Consider the following 24,600-nt stretch of genomic DNA (forward strand, 5'->3'; position numbering starts at 1 on the left):
AGAATATTATGAAGCGTGATCAGATGAATTGCAATTAATTGCAAAGTCCCTCTTTGCAAAGCAAATGAACTGAATCCCCAAAAAACATATCCACTGCATTTCAGCCATGCCACAAAAGGACCAGCTGACATCATGTCAGTAATTCTTTCGTTAACACAGGTGTGAGTGTTGACGAGAACAGTGCTGGAGATCACTCTGTCATGCTGATTGAGTTCGAATAACAGACTGGAAGCTTCAAAAGGAGGGTGGTGCTTAGAATCATTGGTATTCCTCTGTCAACCATGGTTGCCTGCAGGGAAACATGTGCCATCATCATTGCTTTGCACAAAAAGGGCTTCACAGGCAAGGATATTGCTGCCAGTAAGACTGCACCTAAGGAGAGCGGTTCAATTGTTGTGAAGAAGGCTTCAGGGCGCACAAGAAAGTCCAGCAAGCGCCAGGACCGTCTCCTAAAGTTGATTCAGCTGCGGGATTGGGGCACCACCAGTACAGAGCTTGCTCAGGAATGGCAGCAGGCAGGTGTGAGTGCATCTGCATGCACAGTGATGCGAAGACTTTAGGGAGGATGGCCTGGTGTCAAGAAGGGCAGCAAAGAAGCCACTTCTCTCCAGGAAAAACATCAGGGACAGACTGATATTCTGCAAAAGGTACAGGGATTGGACTGCTGAGGACTGGGTTAAAGTCATTTTCTCTGATGAATCCCCTTTCCGATTGTTTGGGGCATCCGGCAAAAAGCTTGTCTGGAGAAGACAAGGTGAGAGCTACCATCAGTTCTGTGTCATGCCAACAGTAAAGCATCCTGAGACCATTCATGTGTGGGGTTGCTTCTCAGCCAAGGGAGTGGGCTCACTCACAATTTTGCCGAAGAACACAGCCATGAATAAAGAATGGTACCAACACATCCTCCGAGAGCAACTTCTCCCAACCATCCAGGCACAGTTTGGTGACGAACAATGCCTTTTCCAGCATGATGGAGCACCTTGCCATAAGGCAAAAATGATAACTAAATGGCTCGGGGAACAAAACATCGATATTTTGGGTCCATGGCCAGGAAACTCCCCAGACTTTAATCCCATTGAGAACGTGTGGTCAATCCTCAAGAGGCGGGTGGACAAACAAAACCCCACACATTCTGATAAACTCCAAGCATTGATTATGCAAGAATGGGCTGCCATCAGTCAGGATGTGGCCCAGAAGTTAATTGACAGCATGCCAGCGCAAATTGCAGAGGCCTTGAAAAAGAAGGGTCAACACAGCAAATATTGACTCTTTGCATCAACTTCATGTAATTGTCAATAAAAGCCTTTGACACTTATGAAATGCTTGTAATTATACTTCAGTATTCCATAGTAACATCTGACAAAAATATCTAAAGACACTGAAGCAGCAAACTTTGTGGAAATTAATATTTGTGTCATTCTCATAACTTTTGACCACGACTGTACAAGCAGGTGGGCCGAATGATTGCTGTTTGTCTGGTACATGGGGGTGTAGAGCCACATCTTTTCAGAGAGGCTATACAGGCAAGTGTGTGGCCTACAAGCTCCTGTGCCAGAACTGAAAGAAATTGCGGAATATGACTTCAGAGTGAAGTTGGAGATGGTAAGTAACTTTATACTGTGATTGATGTTATGTTACTGTTAATTTGCCCTAAGTTTGAAAAAAAATTGGGTTGTAAGTTAGTTCATGAATACTTTTCCACGTGGATTTGGTTTCCTTTTGTTGGCAGTCAATCTTTTTTAAGGGTAGTGATAATCAGTTTATTGTTTTGCTAATTTGTCCCAAAACACAGTTCAATAAACAATCTAAGATCCAGTTAGCACAAACTGTTGACGAGGCACAGGAAGCGGTCATGTTGGGTCCAGTGCAATACATTCATACATTGAGAGGGATGCCAGTCAGCAACAAAGTTCTACTTAGAAAGCAGGATACAGGATGCTCTTGAGCAGTGAGTTTCCATATATCTAAGGAATCTCAAGTTTAGTTAAATTCTGCAGGGCAAAATCATTGACTTTTTTTACTTTATCGATTCAAAGAGGGTCTGGAGTGTCTAGGTCTCCTGCCTTACATGAATAGACACGCAAGCCTCTTCAGAGAGATTTTCATCTACGCTGAGAATCCTCTTTGGCCAAAGACATAGCTTCCCTCTTCAAAGCAGAGCGCTACCCACCTGGTACCAATCAAAGAGCAATAGAGAAAAGAGTCATTTGTTTCTGGAGGGACTGGCTTCAGGAGGTGGAAGGTTAGATGCAAAACCATGATCATTGAAGTAACATGGCCCACATCAGTAAAATATCACCTAATCACTCTCACAACTGTGGGACAGCATTTTATAGCCTTATTCTTCCATGGGCCCCCTAAGAATGTAATAGATAAATTCAATCCCATTAAATTTCACTTAGAGTATTGTGTTCTGCAATTAGTGTTACTTATGGACTTTAATGTCCCCCCTTCCCTTTTTTCAGGGGCGAACACATACCCTTTAACCATGGAGAAGGTTTTCATTTTCACTTCGTGGGATTCAGCATTCCTAGGTTGGGAGCCACAGCTACACTTCTCTCTGCAACCGCACGGCAAGCGGTACCAGAGCACCAAGTCTAGGTCCAAGAGGCTTCTAAACAGATTCCACCCCCAAGCCATAAGACTACTGAACATCTAATCAAATGTCTACCCAGACTATTTGCTGCGACTCTATCTATGCATTGTCACTTTAATATCGCTACCTACAGTACATGTATATATCAACTCGACTAACTGGTGCCCCCGCACAATCTCTGTACCGGTATCCCCTGTATATAGCCTCACTATTGTTATTTTACTGATGCTCTTTAATTATTAACTTTTTTTGTCGTTTTTTTTTGTTGTTGGTTAAAACCTCTAACGAGTCACAAACCCGGATCCGGGATCCCCCCCATCAAAAAAGCTGACTAGCATAGCCTAGCCTAAAGCCACAGGGATATCATATAATAAAATGTTCATGAAATCACATGTCCAAGACACCAAATGAAAGATACACATCTTGTGAATCCAGCCATCATTTCAGATTTTTAAAATGTTTTACAGGGAAGACACAATATGTATTTCTATTAGCTAACCACCATAGCAAAAGACAACTTTTTTTTCCCACCATTTTTTTCCTGCATAGGTAGCTATCACAAATTCGACCAAATAAAGATATAAATAGTCACTAACCAAGAAACAACTTCATCAGATGACATATTTATTGTATAGCATATATTTTGTTCGAAAAATGTGCATATTTCAGGTATAAATCATAGTTTTACATTGCAGCCACCATCACAACTCTCACCAAAGCAACTAGAATAACTACAGAGAGCAACGTGAATTACCTAAATACTCATCATAAAACATTTATGAAAAATACACAGCGTACAGCAAATGAAAGACAAAGATCTTGTGAATCCAGCCAATATTTCAGATTCTTTAAGTGTTTTACAGCAAACACAATTTAGCATTATATTAGCTTACTACAATAGCCAACCACACAGCAGCATTGATTCATGTACGTTAGCGATAGCGAATAAACCAGCAAAAGATATTAATTATTTCACTAACCTTCTCAAAACTTCATCAGATGACAGTCCTATAACATCATATTACACAATACATATATTGTTTGTTCGAAAATGTGCATATTTAGCGGCACAAATCGTGGTTATACAATGAGAATAGTAGCCAAGCTGCCAACAAAATGTCGGGAGAAATCTTGGGAGAGGCACCTAATCTAATCAATAACTAATCATAAACTTGACTAAAAAATACAGGTTGGACAGCAAATGAAAGATACATTAGTTCTTAATGCAACCGCTGTGTTAGATTTTTTAAATTAACGTTACTACGACATACAGCGTGCGCTAAAGCGAGACCGCACCGAAATTAATGGCGGAATAATAGTTTTACATTTTTCAACAGAACAACGAATTAACATCATAAATAGTTCTTACTTTTTGATGAGCTTCCATCAGAATCTTGTGCAAGTGGTCCTTTGTCCAGAATCATCGTTGCTCGGTTGTAGATTGTCGTCTTCAACTTAGGAATTAGCAGCAAACATTAGCTATGTGGCCCAGACGTGCCCAACTCTTCATAACGCAGCACAAAGAAATATCCGAAAATCGCAATATACTGATATAAACTGATATAACTCGGTTTAAAATAACTACATTATGATGTCTTTAACCTCTAACGAGCCTCTACCCCGGGTCCGGGATCACCCCCCACCCCCCCACACCCTGATTAGCATAGCTAGCATAGCTTCACAAGTAGATAGTAGCATCTAAATATCATTAAATCACAAGTCCAAGACACCAGATGAAAGATACAGATCTTGTGAATAAAGCCACCATTTCAGATTTTTAAAATGTTTTACAGGGAAGACAAAATATGTAAATCTATTAGCTAAACACGTTAGCAAAATACACCACTTTTCTAACTCCATCAGTTTCTTACTACTTCAGGTGCTATCACCAATTCGGCTAAACTAAGATATTGATAGCCACTAACCAAGAAAAAACCTCTTCAGATGACAGTCTGATAACATATTTATGGTATAGGATAGGTTTTGTTAGAAAAAAGTGCATATTTCAGGTAGAAATCACAGTTTACAATTGCACCGACCATCACAAGACGACTAGAATTACTATAGAGAGCAACGTGTATGACCAATTTACTCTTAATAAAACATTTCATAAGAATAGACAAAGCATAGCAATGGAAAGACCCAGATCTTGTGATTCCAGACAATATTTCAGATTTTCTAAGCGTTTTACAGCGAAAACACAATAAATCGATAAGTTAGCATACCACATGTGAAAACGTTACCAGAGCATCGATTCCAGCCAAAGAGTGCTATAACGTAATCACCGCCAAAATATATTAATTTTTTCACTAACCTTCTCAGAATTCTTCCGATGACACTCCTGTAACATCATTTTACAACATACATATACAGTTTGTTCGAAAATGTGCATATTTAGCCATACAAAACCGTGGTTATACAATGGAAATAGTCACAACTCAAGCATCAAAATGAGGGACGTCAGCTTTCAGAGTGATCTAGTTTAATCGAAAGCTAATCATATACTTGACTAAAAAATACAGGGTTGACAGGAATCGAAAGACAAATTAGTTCTTAATGCAACCGCTGACTTACATTTTTAAAATTATCCTTACTTTTCAATACAGGGTTCGCCAAGTGAAGCTATACCAAACAAAATGGCGAAATATGCGTTTAAAATATTTCGACAGAACAACGATTTATCATATTAAATATTGCTTACTTTGAGCTGTTCTTCCATCAGATTCTTGGGCAATGTATCCTTTCTATGTTATAAACTTCTTTTGGTCGATAGATGTCCTCTGTCCTTCGAAATGTCCACTAACAACGACCGAGACCCCGAAACGTTCCCAAAGCTTAAAAGTGCACGACAAAGAAATTCCTCAGAATCGCACTAAACGGATATAAATTGCTATAAAACGGTTCAAATTAACTACATTATGATGTTTTTAACAACTATAACGAGTAAAAACATGACCAGACAAATATTACTGGTTAAACAACGATTTGGAATGAGGCAAGTCCGATGTCCATCCTGCTTGTGACGCGCGAAGAAAAGAGAGTGGTACTTCCACGTTTTCTTGTTTTATAGTGGCTGTGATTGTGCAATCGACTCCATTCAAAACGTGATGACGTACAGACACCCAGAGGAAGACGTAGGCAGTGTCGGTTTCTTCATAGCATTCACTGTCGCCTTAAAAACAGACTCCAGATCAGGGGTAAAAATTTCTGAAATCTGACCCCTGTCATGAAAAGTGCTGTAGATATAGTTCTGTACCACTCAGAGACAAAATTCCAACGGCTATAGAAACTAGAAAGTGTTTTCTATCCAATAATAACAATAATATGCATATTGTACGATCAAGAATTTAGCACGAGGCAGTTTAATTTGGAGACCCAAATATGCTAATGCGGAACAGCACCCCCTATAGTTCCAAGAAGTTAACACCTATATCGAATAAAATCAGAGCCGGATATATCTAAGGCCTATAACGAGAGCTTTTCAGAATGCCATCCTGAGGTCTGTCTTGCGCCATGACGAACGTTGAAAGAGCGCACCCCCGGTTCCAAGAGCCTTTATATGGCCTCAGATCTGCCTAGCAACACCATTCCAATTCTCACTGCTTACTGACATCTAGGGGAAATCGTATGCAGTGCATGTCGACTCATAGATTACATGCAATTTAATAAACTGACCCTGGAACAGAGCATCGATTTCAGATTTCTCACTTCCTGACAGGAAGTTAGCTGCAACTTGAGTTCTGTTTTACTCACAGATATAATTCAAACGGTTTTAGAAACTAGAGAGTGTTTTCTATCCAATAGTAATAATAATATGCATATTGTACGAGCAAGAATTGAGTACGAGGCAATTTAATTTGGGAACACATTTTTACAAAGTCGAAATGGCGCCCCCCTATTGACAAAGGGCTTGTAAGTAAGCATTTCACTGTAAGGTCTACACCGGTTGGGTATTTCACTGTAAGGTCTACACCGGCGCATGTAACAAATACGATTTGATTTAAAGATAATTAATTTAAGGGGAATTATCCAAAATGTTTATTGCACGACTAATAAGTAAGTTCGGAATACTGCAGCCAATGTTAATTGGTGATGTGTCCCAAAATAATTTATATTATGAAAGTTTCTGACAGGATTGTCCATCAGCCCAAAAAAGTTGTGCAGTGAAAGTTTTCAAAAACTTTACAACCAACCAGAATCAATTGGACACAGTAATACATAATGCAGCTTTAATATTTAAATAAATGTATGATTTCTTAGTGTCACGTTCTGACCATAGTTCTTGTGTGTTGTGCTTGTTTTAGTGTTGGTCAGGACGTGAGCTGGGTGGTCATTCTATGTTGTGTGTCTAGTTTGTCTGTTTCTATGTTTGGCCTAATATGGTTCTCAATCAGAGGCAGATGTTTTGTGTTGTCTCTGATTGGGAATCATATATAGGTGGCTTGTTTTGTGTTGGGGTTTGTGGGTGGTTGTTTCCTGTCTCTGTGTTTGCTCTGCACCAGATAGGGCTGTATCGGTTTGCCACATTTGTTATTTTGTATCGTTGTAAGTGTTCACAGTTTTCGTCTTGTTGATTAAATCATGTTGAACACGGAATACGCTGCGTCTTGGTCCGATCCCTGCTCTTCAGATAAAGAGGAGGAAGGCTGCCGTTACAGAACCACCCACCAATCTCGGACCAAGCAGCGTAGCAACGGGCAGCAGCAGCAGCAGCAGCGGCCCATTACACAGGACTCCTGGACATGGGAGGAAATTCTGGAGGGTAAGGGACCCTGGGCTAAGGTTGGAGAATATCGCCGCTCTCGTGAAGAGCTGGAGTCAGCTAAAGCCGAAGAGCAGTGGTATGAGGAGGCAGCACGGAAGCGTGGCTGGAAGCCCGAGAAGAAACCCCCAAAATATATTGGGTGGGGGCTAAAGGGGAGTGTGGCGAAGTCAGGTAGGAGACCTGCGCCAACTTCCCGGGCTTACCGTGGAAAGCGAGAGTACGGGCAGACACCGTGTTGTGCGGAAGAGCGCACGGTGTCTCCTGTATGTATGCATAGCCCGGTGCGGTACATCCCAGCTCCACGTATCGGCCGGGCTAGATTGAGCATTGAGCCAGGTGTCATGAAGCCGGCTCAACATATCTGGTCTTCAGTATGTCTCCTCGGGCCGGTGTACATGGCACCAGCCTTACGCATGGTGTCCCCGGTTCGCCAGCACAGCCCAGTGCGGGCGATTCCACCTCGCCGCACTGGCCTGGCTACGGGGAGCATTAAACCAGGTAAGGTTGGGCAGGCTCGGTGCTTAAGAGCTCCTGTACGCCCTTACGGTCCGGTATATCCGGCGCCACCTCCTCGCTCCAGCCCAGTAACACCAGTACCTACACCACGCACCAGGCTTCCTGTGCGTCTCCAGAACTCTGTTCCTCCTCCACGCACTCTCCCTGTGGTGCGTGTCTCCAGCCCGGTACCTCCAGTTCCGGCACCACGCACCAAGCCTCCTGTGCGTCTCCAGAGCCCTGTACACACTGTTCCTGCTCCCCGCACTAGCCCTGAGGTGCGTGTCTCCAGTCCGGTACCACCAGTTCCGGTACCACGCACCAGGCCTATAGTGCGCCTCGAGAGTCCAGTGTGCCCTGTTCCTGCTCCCCGCACTAGCCTTGAGGTGCGTGTCTCCAGTCCGGTACCACCAGTTCCGGCACCACAAACCAGGCCTACTGTGTGCCTCAGCAGGTCTGAGCTGCCTGCCTGCCCAGCGCCGTCTGAGCTGCCTGCCTGCCCAGCGCCATCTGAGCTGCCTGCCTGCCCAGCGCCGTCTCAGCCTTCCGTCTGCCCAGCGCCATCTGAGCCGTCCGTCTGCCCAGCGCCATCTGAGCCGTCCGTCTGCCCAGGGCCATCTAAGCCGTCCGTCTGCCCAGCGCCGTCAGAGCCGCCAGTCTGTCCCGAGCCGTCAGAGCCGCCCGTCTGTCCCGAGCCGTTAGAGCCGCCCGTCAGTCAGGAGCCGCCAGAGCCGCCAGCCAGTCAGGAGCCTCCAGAGCCGCCAGCCAGTCAGGAGCTGCCAGAGCCGCCAGCCAGTCAGGAGCTGCCAGAGCCGCCAGCCAGTCAGGAGCTGCCAGAGCCGCCAGCCAGTCAGGAGCTGCCAGAGCCGCCAGCCAGTCAGGAGCTGCCAGAGCCGCCAGCCAGTCAGGAGCTGCCAGAGCCGCCAGTCAGTCAGGAGCTGCCAGAGCTGCCCGCCAGTCATGAGCTGCCCTCCAGTCATGAGCTGCCCTCCAGTCATGAACTGCCCTCCAGTCATGAGCTGCCCTCCAGTCATGAGCTGCCATTCAGTCCGGAGCTGCCATTCAATCCGGAGCTGCCATTCAGTCCGGAGCTGCCATTCAGTCCGGAGCTACCTCTCTGTCCTGAGCTACCTCTCTGTACTGAGCTACCTCTCTGTCCTAAGCTGTCTCCTCAGTCTGATGGGGCACTTTGTGAGGGTTCCTAGGCCAAGGTCAGAGGGTCGCCACTCAAAGGACGCTAAGGAGGGGGACAAAGACAATGGTGGAGTGATGTCCTCGTCCAGCGCCGGAGCCGCCACCGCGGACAGATGCCCACCCAGACCCTCCCCTAGAGTTTTAGGGGGTGCGTTCGGAGTCCGCACCTCAGGAGGGGGGTACTGTCACGTTCTGACCATAGTTCTTGTGTGTTGTGCTTGTTTTAGTGTTGGTCAGGACCTCTTCAGACGAAGAGGAGGAAGGCTGCCGTTACACTTAGTGGGTAAACTGAGCATTACGCAAAGTAGTTAAGTCATGTATGTCAAGGGACTATGTTACAATATGTGCAATGTTACCATAAATAAATCTTACAGTAAATATGGACATTTCATTTACATGTGTTATGGCAATAAAAACAGACACCGTAGCTGGTACATAGGTCGTGGTGCAGCAAGTTTGAGGGTAGTGGAGAAGCATAAGTGAGACTTTTTGAGTGAAGTAACTGAGGGCAGAAAAGGATATCGGGGTGCCCAGGAACTTGAAGCTGCTGATCATGTCAATGTACAGTAGATGGGAGAATGGTCAAGTATCACCATCTACTTTGTTTTGCTTAACTACTTGGTCACCATCCCGGATCCGGGAGCATCCTCATCAGTAAAAAAGCTGACTAGCATAGCCTAGCATAGCGCCACAAGTAAATACTAGCATATAAATATCATGAAATCACAAGTCCAAGACACCAAATTGAAAGATACACATCTTGTGAATCCAGCCATCATTTCCGATTTTTAAAATGTTTTACAGCGAAAACACTATGTATTTCTATTAGCTAACCACAATAGCAAAAGACTCAACCGCATATTTTCACAATTTTTTTACCGCATAGGTAGCTATCACAAAACCGACCAAATAGAGATATAATTAGTCACTAACCAAGAAACAACTTCATCAGATGACATTCTTATAATATGTTATACAATAAATCTATGTTTTGTTCGAAAATTTGCATATCTAAGGTATAAATCATAGTTTTACATTGCAGCTACCATAAAAAATATCACCAAAGCAGCCGGAATAATTACTGAGAGCAACGTGAAATACCTAAATACTCATCATAAAACATTTATGAAAAATACATGGTGTACAGCAAATGAAAGATAAACATCTTGTGAATCCAGCCAATATTTCAGATTTTTTAAGTGTTTTACAGCGAAAACACAATATAGCATTATATTAGCTTACCACAATAGCCAACCACACAACCGCATTCATTCACCGCAAAGGTAGCGATCGCAAAAAAACAGCAAAAGATATAAAATTATTCACTAACCTTGACAAACTTCATCAGATGACAGTCCTATAACATCATGTTACACAATACATATATGTTTTGTTCGAAAATGTGCATATTTAGCGGTACAAATCGTGGTTTTACAATGGGAATACGTAGCCAAACTGCACAAAATTATCCTGAGATATTTTGGACAGTCACCTAATCTAATCAAAGAACTCATCATAAACTTTACTAAAAAATACATGTTGTACAGCAAATGAAAGATACACTAGTTCTTAAAAACTTCTTCTGGCTGCAAGCCCGACGTCGGTACACTTATGACAACAGCCAGCTCAAGTGCAGGGTGCGAAATTCAAAATATATTTTTTAGAAATATTTAACTTTCACACATTAACAAGTCCAATACAGCATTTGAAAGATAAACATCTTGTGAATCCAGCCAACATGTCAGATTTTTTAAATGTTTTACAGCGAAAACACCACTTATATCTATGTTAGCTCACCACCAAATACAAAAAAGGACAGACATTTTTCACAGCACAGGTAGCATGCACAAAACCAACATAACTAACCAAGATCCAACCAAACTAACCAAGAAACAACTTCATCAGATGACAGTCCTATAACATGTTAAACAATAAAGCTATGTTTTGTTCGAAAAATTTGCATATTTGAGGTATAAATCAGTTTTACATTGCTGCTACCATCACAGCTACCGTCAGAAATAGCACCGAAGCAGCCAGAGTAATTACAGACACCAACGTCAAATACCTAAATACTCATCATAAAACATTTCTGAAAAATACATGATGTACAGCAAATGAAAGACAGGCATCTTGTGATTCCAGCCAATATTTCCGATTTATTAAGTGTTTTACAAAGTGAAAACACAATATAGCATTATATTAGCTTACCACAATAGCCAGAAACACAAGCCATTTCCCAGCAGCAAAAGTTAGCGATCTTAACAAACCAGCAAAATATATATAATTTTTGACTAACCTTGATAAGCTTCATCAGATGACAGTCCTATAACATCAGGTTATACATACACTTATGTTTTGTTCGAAAATGTGCATATTTAGAGCTGAAATCAGTGGTTATACATTGTGCTAACGTAGCATCTTTTTCCCACAACGTCCGGATATTTATCTGACACTCACATATTCTGACCAAATAACTATTTATAAACATGACTAAAAAATACATGTTGTATAGGAAATGATAGATACACTAGTTCTTAATGCAATCGCAGTGTTAGAATTCTAAAAATAACTTCATTACGACATAAGGCTTACGTTATGGCGAGAGAGTGCCCAAAACCTGGGCGCAAAACTAATAGTACACAGGTCGACAGATATATGAAATAGCATCATAAAATGGGTCCTACTTTTGATGAGCTTCCATCAGAATGTTGTACAAGGGGTCCTTTGTCCAGAACAATCGTTGTTTGGATTTAGAACATCCTCTTCTCCAGTCAATTAGCACAGAAAGCTAGCAAAGTGGCGCGAAGCTCTCCTTCCTGAACATACGCAGACAAAGCAACACGCCTAACGTCCCGAAAAAATTTCAATAATCTAATAAAACTATATTGAAAAAACATACTTTACGATGATATTGTCACATGTATCAAATAAAATCAAAGCCGGAGATAGTAGTCGCCTATAACGACAGCTTTCCAGAAGACAGGAAATGGGTGACACGTCATTCCAAGAGGATTTATTCCACCTCAGACCAAGATAAACACTCCATTTCTTCTCTCACTGCCTCTTGACATCTAGTGGAAGGTGTATGATGTGCATGTATACTAATACGTATCATGCCCATTTATAGGCAGGCCCTAGAACAGAGCATCGTTTTCAGACTTTCCACTTCCTGGTCAGGAAGTTTGCTGCCAAATGAGTTCTGTTTTACTCACAGATATCATTCAAACGGTTTTAGAAACTAGAGAGTGTTTTCTATCCAATAGTAATAATAATATGCATATTGTACGAGCAAGAATTGAGTACGAGGCCGTTTGAAATGGGCACCTTTTATCAGAGCTACTCAATACTGCCCCTGCAGCCCAAACAGGTTAATGCAATCGCCGTGTTAGATTTTTTAAAATAACTTTAGTACGACATACAGCTTACGTTATAGCGAGACAGCGCCTGCAATGAGGGCGGAAAATAGAACTAAACATTTTCCACAGAAATACGAAATAACATCATAAATGGTTCCTACTTTTGCTGAGCTTCCATCAGAATCTTGTACAAGGAGTCCTTTGTCCAGAATAAATCGTTGTTTGGTTTTAGAATGTCCTCTTCGCCTGTCGAATTAGCAACCTTAGCTAGCCAAGTGGCGCAAAGATGTCCATCTTCACCAAATGCAGAGAACGGAAAACGCCAAAACTCCCGATAAACGTTCAATAATCTGAAAAAACTATATTGAAAAAACATACTTTACGATGATATTATCACATGTATCAAATAAAATCAAAGCCGGAGTTATTAGACGTCTATACCGAACGCTTTTCAGAAGACAACGCTGATGTACTTCCCGCGCCTTGCTAGACAAAGGAAATTGGGGTCAAGTCATTCCAAGAGCTCTTGTTCGACCTCAGATCAAGCTAGACACCCCATTCCACCTCCCACTGCCTGTTGACATCTAGTGGAATGCGTATGAAGTGCATGTATATCCATAGATTTCAAGCAAATTAATAGGAAGGCCCTGGAACAGAGCCTCGATTTCAGATTTTTCACTTCCTGTCAGGAAGTTTGCTGCAAAATGAGTTATGTTTTACTCACAGATATAATTCAAACAGTTTTAGAAACTTGAGAGTGTTTTCTATCCAATAGTAATAATAATATGCATATTGTACGAGCTAGAATAGAGTACGAGGCCGTTTAATTTGGGCACGATTTTTTCCAAAGTGAAAATAGCGCCCCCATATTGACAAGAAGTTAACTGAAACTGCCAAGCGATTGCAGTACATTAGGTATTTCAGTTGGAGCTGGTACCGGTGAGAATGTTTTGAAAAAGTCGCGGACTTGCAGATGAGACTTCTTCACAGAGTTATATCATTGAATATTGAGGAGGTGTGCATGAAAAACGAGAAGAGTTATACAGTACAGTACGTTAAGATTGGCCCTGAATGTATACAATTTATACACTCCCTATTGTGTGTGACTGTGATTAATTTGAATACATATTTGATAAACATCTCTTATATCAGGGATTGTTAATTCTATTTAGTGATAAGTACTATAGTTGAGGAGTTTTTAATTAAAGAGAGCAACAGTGTGAATGTATATCCCTATGTAAACCCATATCCTGATTTGAACTGTACTAATCTATTTGATAAAATTACTAAACCGGTATATTCAACATTTGACAAGAATTGCCAAATCCGTATATTTAACCACAACGTTGAATTTAACATTGGGTATTGTGGGATTCAGATACGGGGAACGGGATACAATTTGTACTCTCCCCACCGGGTGTGGCCGTAATAGAAATAATAGAAAATTAGTTGGGACTAATTTTAAGTCTTAAAGATATAGTCATACTCCAGGAGATAAATAAAAACCCTACCATGGAGCATCAAGAGGTAGAAAAAGTGTTGAAAACATTGAAATCAGCGCTAGAAGTCAATGGAGGTAAAGAGGGTGAAAAGCTATACAGGGAATGGACTGAGGAGGGCAGCATTGCCTCACATAGCGGGCTCCCAGTTGACGGGGAGCCCGGAAGAATACTAGACTCACTAAAAAGTAAAAAATATAAATCCAGTTCCGAGTGGAAACAAGAGGGAAAGATACGGTTAGTTAGTGTCTGTTTAGGATATAAACTGAACGTTTTAATAGCTTGTTTAGGTTAAATTTAAAGACTAATGTTATTATTGTTATGGATTGACTGACATGCAATATAAATTTAGCGAGGTACATGGTGTTTTAAAAGCTTGCGATAGACTTAAAGGTTTGGTTGTTGCTAACTAACGTTGTGATATCATTGAGTTCTAACGTAAAACTGTTTCATAAAGTAGAATACACCATGAATGGGTTTTAGATATAACCATTAAGGAAATTTAAAACTAATATCGTCTGGGTAGTCTAAAAAGATGCTAAAACAAACAACAGAAATTGCTAGGTGGCCATCACGGATTGTTGGCGCTCACTGAGCTATATTTGGCTATAAGAGACGAAAGTCAGAATAGTTGAATCGTAAAAGTTTATGATAGCTCTTTATTGATTTTTAGTTCAAATATCTAGGTAACACCAGTGAAATTTAACAGAAAATTAAGGTATATTAACATGCCGGTGGAGCTGATTTCATGTTAAAGGGACAATTATAATTACAAAATTTTGTTTGTAGTAATGTCACGCCCTGGCCTTAGTTATCTTTGTTTTCTTTATTATTTTAGTTAGGTCAGGGTGTGACATGGGGAATGTTTGTGTTTTGTCTCGTTTCGGGTGGTTTTATGGAAAAGGGGGTGTTGGGTTTAGTGTATGGGTTTGTGTGGTGTGAATGTTTCTAGGTATGTCTATGGTCGTGTGAATGTTTCTAGGTATGTCTATGGTTGAGTGAATGTCTCTAGGTATGTCTATGGTTGCCTGAGTGGTTCTCAATCAGAGACAGATGTCGTTCATTTGTCTCTGATTGGGAGCCATATTTTAGGCAGCCATAGGCATCAGGTTTTTGTTGGGTCATTGTCTAGTTCTGTTCATTGTCTAGGTCGAGGTCTGTGTCTGTGTCTAGGTTGCATGTTGGCATTTTGTTTGGTTATAGCTTCACGGTTGTCTATTTGTTGGTTTGCTTCGTTCATTCATCTCCTAAATAAAAGGGAAGATGTTTTTCTCACACGCTGCGCCTTGGTCTGCTTTCTCTCCCATGGACAATCGTGACAGAATGACCCAACACAGAAGGACCAAGCAGCGTGAAAGGAGGGAACCAGAGCCAAGTGTGCTAATACTGGAGGTGAGCAATGGAAATGATACAGAGACTGTTAAAGATTTATTGAGGAGTTTGGAGGAGAGTGAAAGGAGGAAGCTGCTGTGTTGGTGCGTGAGGCACGACATCCACCCGACAGAGCGTGTGCGGGAGGTGATGTTACCTGAGTCAGTTCTCCATGCTCGTCCTGAGTTGCGTGCTAACCGTCTGGGAATGACAGTTCCACGAACCAGGTCTCCTGTGTGCCTCCCTAGTCCTGCACCTCCTGTAGTACCTTTCCGCTCCAGCCCGGTACCACCAGTTCCAGCACCACGCACTAGGTCTAAGGTGCGTCTCCAGGGTCCAGTATGCCCTGTTCCTTCTCCCCGCACTAGCCTTGAGATGCGTGTCCCCAGCCCGGTACCACCAGTGCCGGCACCACGCACTAGGCCTAAGGTGCTTATCCAGGGTCCAGTATGCCCTGTTCCTTCTCCCCGCACTAGCCTTGAGATGCGTGTCTCCAGCCCGGTACCACCAGTGCCGGCACCACGCACTAGGCCGAATGTGCTTATCCAGGGTCCAGTATGCCCTGTTTCATCTCCCCGCACTAGCCTTCAGGTGCGTGTTCCCAGCCCGGTACCTCCAGTTCCGGCACCACGCACCAGGCCTATAGTGCGTCTCAGCCGGCCAGAGCTGCCAGTCTGCCCCGAGCCGTCAGAGCTGCCAGTCTGCCCCGAGCCGTCAGAGCTGCCAGTCTGCCCCGAGCCGTCAGAGCTGTCAGTCTGCCCCGAGCCGTCAGAGCTGCCAGTCTGCCCCGAGCCGTCAGAGCTGCCAGTCTGCCCCGAGCCGTCAGAGCTGCCAGTCTGCCCCGAGCCGTCAGAGCTGTCAGTCTGCCCCGAGCCGTCAGAGCTGCCAGTCTGCCCCGAGCCGTCAGAGCTGCCAGTCTGCCCCGAGCCGTCAGAGCTGCCAGTCTGCCCCGAGCCGTCAGAGCTGCCAGTCTGCCCCGAGCCGTCAGAGCTGCCAGTCTGCCCCGAGCCGTCAGAGCTGCCAGTCTGCCCCGAGCCGTCAGAGCTGCCCGTCTGCCAAGCACCGTCAGAGCTGCCCGTCTGCCATGAGCCTAGAGAGCCGTCCGCCAGACAGGAGCCGCCAGAGCCGTCCGCCAGACCGGATCAGCCAGAGCCGTCCGCCAGACCGGATCAGCCAGAGCCTTCCGCCAGACCGGATCAGCCAGAGCCTTCCGCCAGACCGGATCAGCCAGAGCCTTCCGCCAGACCGGATCAGCCAGAGCCTTCCGCCAGACCGGATCAGCCAGAGCCTTCCGCCAGACCGGATCAGCCAGAGCCTTCCGCCAGACCGGATCAGCCAGAGCCGTCAGCGAGCCATGACCAGCCAGAGCCGTCAGCGAGCCATGACCAGCCAGAGCCGTCAGCGAGCCATGACCAGCCAGGGCCGTCATCCAGCCAGGATCCGTCATCCAGCCAGGATCCGTCATCCAGCCAGGATCCGTCATCCAGCCAGGATCCGTCATCCAGCCAGGATCCGTCAGCCAGCCAGGATCCGCCAGCCAGCCAGGATCCGCCAGCCAGCCAGGATCCGCCAGCCAGCCAGGATCCGCCAGCCAGTCCGGAGCTGCCCCTTATCCTGGTGCTGCCCCTTATCCTGGTGCTGCCCCTTATCCTGGTGCTGCCCCTTAGTCCGGTGCTGCCCCTTAGTCCGGCGCTGCCCCTTAGTCCGGCGCTGCCCCTTAGTCCGGCGCTGCCCCTTAGTCCGGTGCTGCCCCTTAGTCCGGTGGGGTTAATTTGGAGGGTGGCCATTTGGAGGAGGCTACGAAAGCGGGTAGTGACTATGGTGGGGTGGGGACCACGACCAGCGCCGGAGCCGCCGCCGTGGACGGAAGCCCACCCAGACCCTCCCCTAGACTTTGTGCTGGTGCGCCCGGAGTTCGCACCTTAAGGGGGGGGTTATGTCACGCCCTGGCCTTAGTTATCTTTGTTTTCTTTATTATTTTAGTTAGTTCAGGGTGTGACATGGGGAATGTTTGTGTTTTGTCTCGTTTCGGGTGGTTTTATGGAAAAGGGGGTGTTGGGTTTAGTGTATGGGTTTGTGTGGTGTGAATGTTTCTAGGTATGTCTATGGTCGTGTGAATGTTTCTAGGTATGTCTATGGTTGAGTGAATGTCTCTAGGTATGTCTATGGTTGCCTGAGTGGTTCTCAATCAGAGACAGATGTCGTTCATTTGTCTCTGATTGGGAGCCATATTTTAGGCAGCCATAGGCATCAGGTTTTTGTTGGGTCATTGTCTAGTTCTGTTCATTGTCTAGGTCGAGGTCTGTGTCTGTGTCTAGGTTGCATGTTGGCATTTTGTTTGGTTATAGCTTCACGGTTGTCTATTTGTTGGTTTGCTTCGTTCATTCATCTCCTAAATAAAAGGGAAGATGTTTTTCTCACACGCTGCGCCTTGGTCTGCTTTCTCTCCCATGGACAATCGTGACAAGTAAACGTTTGGGTTAGAGGGGATTTCCATGTTTAAATATCTTAAAGGGACACACTCGCATATGGAATATTAAACGTTTTGTTTTCTGAGTTTTCATAAATACGTAAAACATTTTTTAGATAAAGGGTTCTTTATTTTGTATAATATAATAAATAACACTACTTTGAAGTGGTGGTATGGCTGATGGCTTCTGAGGTGATACAAAATTAATATTGTGGATATTGGTGGAGGATGAAAAGTCACTTGAGGGCGCCATTGGTCAACTTATGGAGGTTCATGTTATTGTTAGATAAAACACAGTGAACTCCTGAAGGAGATATTTCATTAGTACAGAAAGCATATGATATGGTTAGCATTCGTTTTGGCCTCATTTGATCATAGTGTGAATAGTATAAAGTGGCGAGCTATCTGTGGTGATTCAGGATTATTGACAGGATCGAGATTACCTTATTTAACCTTATTTAACCTATGTAAGGACTTTATAAATTGCCACCATAGACATGTTTTTTTTTTTTTTTTTTTGTAATTCCATGGGTTCAGATAACAGTGAGACACTTAGTTAATGTTTGGGACCAAGCTACAGACGGATAAGGGAAAGGGCAGGCAGAGGGGCCCTCCCCACACTGCTGAGACCTTAAAGGTTGGGAACAGAGAGATAGGAGTAACACAGACTGGGTCACGGTTACTGAGGGGAGACAGAGGGAATGAAAACTTAGTTGGTTTCAGGAACTAAGGGGCAGCACAGATAACTCTTAAAGTAGATAAGACACTTAACAGAGAATTGTTAGATTTGCGCCAGTATTGATACAAGGGCGGGGCCATGTATCAAAAGGGGGATGGAATAGGATAATAATGGAGGACATTCTAGATAATCAGATAGAATAAATGAGAAATTGTTTGTTAACCAAACCTGTATGTCCAAGATTTTATGCACTACAGGTGAATTACAGGAGAATAGGTGGAATGCAGCCACGTTGGGAGGGGCCAGACCAACTATTCCTGGTGACAGCCTTTGCGTTGAGAATAGCTGAAAGAGCTACCTGGGGGCATATCACACTTGTAGGAGGGTAAGACACACTGACACTGTCGAACAATCACAGGGGTAGGAGCAGAACCAGAACCAACAGGGTACTGGGGGCCAACTCCTACTGAAGATTCTCTTATACCCGACCTTTCCCCGCTGTGAGCGTTTATAGAAGTGAAAGTGTTGCTTGGTCTCTGGCTGATGATGTGTTCTCTGGGAGAGGGTGGGGCTTTACAGGACTGGTGGTCGTCCTGAGCTGTCTGATTGGGATACGATGGGGATGGTTACCATCACAGTACTGCCAAAACCACCACCAGTTCCAACAGGCCATGGCCAGGTTCAGCCGAACTCCTTCACCACTTCAAGACCAAGTCCCACACCATCACCTAAGCTCTCCAATCCGGTACAGGTAATAAATGTAAAAGACATCTCAGATAGTGACCATTGGGGACCGAAACTGGTTATGAGGGAAGGGAGAATATGTGGTTGGCCTATATGAGATACACTGCCAAAACACTTAACAGAAAGGACTGTGTCGTATGTGGACATGCCAGGCCTATTTTGGCCACTCACCCATTTGCCCTAAGCAATGGGGAAGGTTGGATGTGCATATTGGAAAGTTTCTACCATAATAAGCCAAATTCAACCCTGTGTAAAACTCTGAGTCTTGTGTTCCCAGAAGTCCCTCCCCAGAAGGCACCGCGGGGGGTTAAGGTATATGGGGGAAATTACAGCTGTATCACTGGTACAGGTAGGGGTATAGACTATGGGAGGCTCCCTATTGCTGACTGAATCACTAATGTCACTATTAATGCCACCTGGCCCGTTGAAGGGCTGAACCAAACTAGAGGTGTTGCTGATGTATGGTGGATGTGTGGACCTGCCAGGCGGTTGACCCCTATTTTGAAAGGAGACTGGCAGGGCACATGTGCTTTGGCCAGTCTGATAACACCATTGACTATTATTGAGGTTACAGCTAACCAACTCCTGGGATCTACACAGAGGCTCGGGACCAACCCAGGAGACGGCAGAAACGTGACGCTCCTTGGTCCGAGGGTGCAGATAACATCCACACCAACCTGTTGGGGGTCCCAATAGGGGTCCCCCACGAATTCCAGGAATTAAACAAGAATAATGGGCTGTGGCATTTGTTGCCCATTATTGGCCCAGCTATTGTTGATGCTAAGCAAACTGCCTGGATCAATTATATTTACTATAATCAACAACGATTTGTTAACTACACCCACACCGCACTTACGGGGATGGCTGAACAATTGGATGCCACCTCTCGAACCGCTAGACAAAATAGGCTAGCACTAGACATGATTCTGGCCAACCAGGGTGGTGTTTGTAAAATGTTTGAAGAACAATGTTGTACATTTATCTCTAACAATACCAGTCCTGATGGGAGCATTTAAAAAGCTCTGGGCGGGTTGGGGAGGATATGAGGGGTCTTGCCGGTGTGGAGGAGGGGGGACTGTTCTCCTGGCTGGGTGGCTGGTTTGGTGAGTACACTGCATTGATGGTTACTGGATTTCTGACCCTAATTGTATTTCTTATATTAATGTGCTGTGCTGCATGTATTATCCCCTGTTTGAGGAAATCTTTTACAGATGTTGCGCACGCTGCAGTTATGATGCCACTGCTTGCTCACGGGGGGGATGTTGAGACTGTCTTGACAGAGGATGATCCATTGCTTTTTGTTTCACAATATATCCTTGTAATCATTTACCCTGTATGCTGTCCTACCTTATGTCAAGGTTTCCTGGGTGGGAGGTAGCCAACCTAGTACCTGTTAGGTGTAGCAGGGTAGACTAGAGGGTTTTTATTTTTTATGCAATAAAGGTGTGTTTCTTTTAATCTTTGTATTCTTGAGTGTGACACCGTAAAAGGGTGTCAAAAGGAGGAGTCGAAATGCAACTTAGCGTATATCATTTGTTGATTTTAATATTTTTTAAATTAATAATAAACTTTTTACTATTTTCATGAAATACTATTAACATATTACTATACTGTGACCGCTGAAGTAAAGGATAATGAATGACACCTTAGGGGTGTCAAAAGGAAAAATCCCTATGTTATCTAATATGTTACTAGGGTGATGAAAACGTGTTCTGAATGGTCATTAAAGGTTTACACCCCTTTTGGGGTGTAAAAAGGGGGAATTGTTAGGATTTGTGTTTATTGCACTATAACCCAATGCTATATCACATGTGATATAATATTAGCAACTGTTAGCCTGGGCGCCTGGGTGTCTGTGTGTGTGTGCTGGAAGTAACAGTTAGCCCCAGATAAGTGTGCTGGGAAGCTGTGGTTAGCCTTGAGCGCGAACAGTGTGCTTTGTATGCAGGTGCAAATAGCTCAGACAATGTTGACCTCAGTTCTGGGGTGAGGGAGCGTAATCTACACAGCAACAGCGCCGGGACACCAAAAAGCGCCAAGAGGCTGGGTCTAGCCTGAGCGCCGGCGATAGGCTGAGCAAAGTTTAAACCACGCTCAGCCTCTACTGTGACAGGCCAACAGACGGGTTGGAACTACGTCTGTCACCGTATAAGAACAGCTGTTTACTTACATCCTGCCAGTTCTCTGTTCTGCCCTGCGAGGTGATACAGAGAACCCGTATATACGAAAATTGCATTTACCATTTATCGCTTGAGTTTAATAAAAATACTTAACGTATATTCGGTGACTCTGAGCCACATTTTGTCCTGATACCAGATTTGAATTGACGCAAATCCCTTATACTATGGAGATGCATTCAGGTAATGAACTCACTATTATGCATCCACATTTTAATTTGAATACAATTATTTATTGTCAATCATTCTTGAATTTGTTAGGCTATACAATTAAGTAGATTAATGAATTGATAATACATAACTTTTCCCCCTTTTTTTATATGATATAATATTGCATTCTATTATACATCCTAGTGAATAATGTTCATTAATGTTAATTTATGTATTATTAATAACTATTATAATCTGAAAATCAGTCTGAAATTGAATATTTCTCCTATTGTTCATGTCCATATAGCCTAGGACAATGTGGTAAAGTACTGTTTTTCCTTATCCACTTAAAGTATTACATTTTTTTGGCTCGCTCGCCTAACTTTTCTTGCCTAAGTACATTTCATTCAAAGTACAGTTGAAGTCGGAAGTTTACATACACCTTAGCCAAATACATTTAATCTCCGTTTGACAATTCCTGACATTTTAATGCTTGTAAAAATTCCCTGTCTTAGGTCAGTTAGGATCACCAATTTATTTTAAGAATGTGAAATGTCCAAATAATAGTAGGGCGAACGCTTTATTTCCGCTTTTATTTCTTTAATCACATTCCCAGTGGGTCAGAAGTTTACATACACTCAATTAGTATTTGGTAGCATTGCCTTTAAATTGTTTAACTTGGGTCAAACGTTTCGAGTAGCCTCCCACAGGCTTCCCACAATAAGTTGGGTGAATTTTGGCCCATTCCTCCTGACAGAGCTGGTGTAACTGAGTCAGGTTTGTAAGCCTCCTTGCTTGCACACGCTTTTTCAGTTCTGCACACAATTTTTTATATAGGATTGAGGTCAGGGTTTTGATGGCCACTCCAATACCTTGACTTTGTTGTCCTTAACCATTTTGCCACAACTTTGGAAGTATGCTTGGGGTCATTGTCCATTTGGAAGACCCATTTGCGACCAAGCTTTAACTTCCTGACTGATGTCTTGCTTCAATATATCCACATAATTTTCCTCCCTCATGATGTAATCTATTTTGTGAAGTGCACCAGTCCCTCCTGCAGCAAAGCACCCACACAACATGATGCTGCCACCCCCGTGCTTCACGGTTGGGATGGTGTTCTTCGGCTAGCAAGCCTCCCCCTTTTTCCTCCAAACATAACAATGTTCATTATGGCCAAACAGCTCTATTTTTGTTTCATCAGACCAGAGGACATTTCTCCAAAAAGTACGATCTTTGTCCCCATGTGCAGTTGCAAACCGTAGTCTGGCTTTTTTATGGCGGATTTGGAGCAGTGGCTTCTGCCTTGCTGAGCGGCCTTTCAGCTTATGTTGATATAGGACTCGTATTACTGTGAATATAGATATTTTTGTACTTGTTTCCTCCATCATATTCACAAGGTCCTTTGCTGTTGTTCTGGGATTGATTTGCACATTTCGCACCAAAGTATGTTCATCTCTAGGACACAGAACGCGTCTCCTTCCTGAGCGGTATGACGGCTGCGTGGTCCCATGGTGTTTATACTTGCGTATTATTATTTGTACAGACGAACGTGGTACCATCAGGCATTTGGAAATTGCTCCCAAGGATGAACCAGACTTGCGGAGGTCTACAATTTTTTGGGGGAGGTCTTGGCTGATTTCTTTTAGATTAAATAAAAATATTTTATTTTCATGAAATCACAAGTGAAATATACCAAAACACAGCTTAGCTTGTTGTTAATCCACCTATCGTGTCAGATTTTGAAAATATGCTTTTACAGCGAAAGCAATCCAAGCGTTTGTGAGTTTATCAATCACTAGACAAAACATTACGAACAGCTAGCAACACTGTAGATTGGTCATGAAAGACAGAAAAGCAATAAAATTAATCGCTTTCCTTTGATGATCTTCGGATGTTTGCACTCACGAGACTCCCAGTTACACAATAAATGTTCCTTTTGTTCGATAAATATTATTTTTATATCCAAAAACATCCATTTGGTTTGTGCGTTATGTTCAGAAATCAACAGGCTCGAGCAGTCATGAAGGGCAGACGAAAATTCCAAATAGTATCTGTAAAGTTCGTAGAAACATGTCAAACGATTTTATAATCAATCCTCAGGTAGTTTTTAACAAAAATAATCAATAATATTTCAACCGGACGGTAAACTATTCAATAACAGAGATAAAGAAAATGTTGAGCTACAACTTTCGCGCGCATGAACTAATGGAAGGACATCCGTCTATCCACTGACGCGTTTTGATAAATCTCGCAAATTTTTCAGAATAAAAGCTTGAAACTATGTCTAAAGACTGTTCACACCCTGGGGAGGCCATTAGAAAAGGAATCTGGTTGATATCCCTTTAAATGGAGGAAAGGCAGGCAATGGAACAGGGATTTTTCAAAATAAGACACTTCCGGGTTTAATTTCCTAAGGTTTTCGCCTGCAAAATCAGTTCTGTTATACTCACAGACAATATTGTGACAGTTTTGGAAACTTTAGAGTGTTTTCTATCCTAATCTGTCAAAATGCATATTAAATGCATATTCTAGCATCTGGGCCTGAGAAATAGGCAGCTTACATTGGGAACGTTATTTTTTCCAAACATAAAAATTCTGCCCCCTAGCTTCAAGAGGTTATTAAGCATGGAACACTCCAAAAACCTTTTATTCCTGAACTTTTATTAATTTATTTTCATTATAGGGGTGGCAGGTAGCCTAGTGGTTAGAATGTTGGGCCAGTAACCGAAAGGTTGCCTGATCGAATCCCAGAGCTGACGAGGTAAAAAATCTGTCATTCTGCCCTTGAACAAGGCAGTTAACCCACTGTTCCTAGGCCGTCATTGTAAATAAGAATTTGTTCTTAACTGACTTGCCGACTTAAATAAAATAAAAAACACTTCCTCAAATACTTTAATTGTGCTTATGTACTCCTTGTAAAAATGTCAGCGCCTAGCAATGTATTTGAGATGTGAGACAGGATTTGTGTTTTACTTTTCTTTATGCACCTCTATAGAACAACTTGTCAGATGCAGGTGCATTATAGACTGATGTATTTTTGACATTACATGTCATGATGAACCTTAAACTCAGACCTAAGAACCCAACTCACTTCATTCTGCGTT

The sequence above is a fragment of the Salvelinus alpinus genome, chromosome 29, assembly GCF_045679555.1.
Source record: "Salvelinus alpinus chromosome 29, SLU_Salpinus.1, whole genome shotgun sequence".
NCBI classification, from domain to species: Eukaryota; Metazoa; Chordata; class Actinopteri; order Salmoniformes; family Salmonidae; genus Salvelinus; species Salvelinus alpinus.